We start from the raw sequence: 2,959 nt of genomic DNA, 5'->3' as shown, positions 1-2,959 counted from the left end.
ATATATATATATATAATAATAATAATAATAATAATAATAATAATAAGAGAAAGAGAGACCTGAGGAAGCGAAGGAGGGGAACATTTGAATTTTTTTTTTTTTCCCCGTTGAAGCAATTTTCTCTTCATTTCGAGCTGAAGCCATAATATAGCGAGAATATCTACTAAGGGTATCGAAATATAGTCTCGGATCATTATATTCAACTGGCTTCTATCAACTCAACGAAATACGCAACAACTATTGTTACCCATTTTAAACTCAATGTTAACTAGAGGCTGAGAATCTTGCTTTCAGCAAGCATAAGTTTGATTCGTTGTCGAGATGGATAATTATTCCATACGTATATTCTTCGTGTTAGTTATAATTAAGATTCCTTTGTAGGATCATATGATTCTTCAATGAAGAAAATACCGTTGAAAAATCCTTGGTTTAGAACTGAGTTTAGAATATAATACATGAAATAGCAATGTATCGAAAAATTCCGCCTCATTCACCGAATGGACAAGTTACTATATATATATGTATATATATATATATTGATAGAAGGGACAACAAAAGAAAGAAGGAGATCTCGATATTATGTAAATAGAGGAATTTATCTGTAAAAATATGTGACACTTATTCGGTAGCCATGATAAAACTCTGAATTTCGGATGCCGGAGTGGGAACCCACGCCAACATCTCTTCAGTTATCCGGCCATTGAAAATTCCTGTGAAAAATGACCGTTAAACAAAGGGAAATTACTGTGTGGTTGACCGTTATTAAAACAAAAGAGCTGTAGACTACTAAGTAAGGGGAGGGAGTAAAGGTAAGGGAGTAGAAAACTCTATAGTGTTCGCGTAATCGCACCAATCCATACATTCGCCTATATGTATATACTAAACTACCCTCGCTTGAAACACCCACATACTCGCCAAGAACTATGCATATATGTACATAATCATATATATACACGCATACATGAGTATACCCGCATACACACCACACACGCACTCAACAGCCTCGCACCCATACACACGCACGCAAAAAAATCATAGGGCTAAAAGCAAAATTAACTCGGTAAGAATACCCTTCCAAAAGAAAGTGTGTCCAGCACCTGTTTCTGTCAATTGATCTTCATCAATCGACCGAGTTTCAGAGAGTGCAGCAATGTCAATTTTATACCGACCCAACTCCTTGGCTATTTATGCCAGTTCGCCGTTCAGAGTTACTTAACCCTTCGTGATAAGGAAGTATCCTAACATTCTGTACACCTACCCATAATCTATATTTCTTGCTTGCATGTTTTCTCGTTGTATTCCTCCTGCTGTAGTGAACAGCCGTCAGCTGCAGGTTGCTAACCAGCTTGATGGTAGAACAGGCATTTGTTTGGGTCACCTTTTCTAAACCTTTTCCAGATTTCTGGATGAGCAGTGCTACTCTAAAAAGGGCTGCTCAGACGCTCTCGACCTCGCCGAAGCATGCTGCTGTTCTTTCAACAATGCAACGACGTTAGATGGGGCCTGAGACGCCCACGTGTAGATTCGTGACTATGCTCTCACAGCCCATTAAGCCTGCAGATGTCGTTACTATTCAGGTAACTATGTATATTGTAATATAAACATGTATGTATAAACATATAGACATATAGACACCTAGACACGTGCACCCTGTACGCCTAGTCGCAGGCATCCACAACATATATATTTCTCGAAATCAATCCTCCCTTTATATGAAAGTGGATGATTGCTTCTCTGAAGAATATTTCAATTAATAGAAAGGTATGTTATCTTCTCTCTTTTACTTGTTTCACTCATTGGACTGCGGCTTTGCTGGGGCCGCTCTTTAAAGAGTTCTTTTAGTCGAACGAATCCACTCGACTTCAGTACTTATTATATTTTGTGGAAAGACTGGTACTTATTCTATCCGTATCTTTTGCCGAACCGTTACGGTATGAGGACGTAAACATATGAACACCGATTGTCAAGAGGTGGGGGGGGTGACAAACACACACACATGCACACACACACACACACACATATATATGCACGAAGTTCTTCTCTCAGTTTCCGTCTACCAAATCTGCTCAAGGCTTTTGTCGACCGAGGCAATAGTACAAGACACTTGCCCAAAATACCAAGCAGTAGACGAACCCAGAACCATGTGGTTGGCAAGCAAGCTTCTCCCTACACAGCCGCACCTGCGCAGAAAGTAGCCAACTTTATATATATATATTAAACATATATTAACCAGGCTGCTTGCGTGTGGATAAATATATTTACCTTTCGTGCAATATAAAGAGAAGCCAAAGCATATGAGAGGGAATTGTTGTGCAAATATAAATCATCTAAGCAAAAATTATTAGGTTAGGAGATCTAATGCAATGTTTTTTATTAAAATAAATCAAGTGTCACGTATTTCATTCTCTTATAAAACTGTTGGAAAGCTAAGATTTTATCGATTAAAACGAAAAAAAGATTATTTAAGATATTTGGAAAGATCAACGCAGCATTTTGTATACTGTTATAAAATAAAAGTACTACGTTAAATAGTTTTTAATAATCATTACTACTACAGGAACCTGGCCTGAAGTTGGGTGGGGTGGGGCTAGTCGATAACATCGACAGGAGTACTCTATGGTTACTTACTTTGTCGACCCTGAAAGTGTATAAGATAAAGTCGACTTCAGCGGAATTTGAACTGAAACAGTTTTTAATAATGGCTTCAAATTTTGGTACAAAGCCAGCTATTTCGAGGGAGGGAGTAAGTCGATTATATCAACCCCAGTGCGCAACTGATACTTATTTTATCGACTCTGAAAGGATAAAAAGCAAAGTCGACCTCAGCGGAATTTGAACTCAGAACACAAAGACGGATAAAACGCTCCTAAGCAACTTTTTTTCAAAGTGCTAACAATTCTGCCGGCTTGCCATACTTTTTAGTGATCCTTTCTACTATAGGCACAAGGCCTGACATTTT

The sequence above is a fragment of the Octopus bimaculoides genome, chromosome 3 (genome assembly GCF_001194135.2).
Source record: "Octopus bimaculoides isolate UCB-OBI-ISO-001 chromosome 3, ASM119413v2, whole genome shotgun sequence".
Lineage (NCBI taxonomy): Eukaryota > Metazoa > Mollusca > Cephalopoda > Octopoda > Octopodidae > Octopus > Octopus bimaculoides.
Note: the sequence above shows the minus strand (reverse complement) of the source record.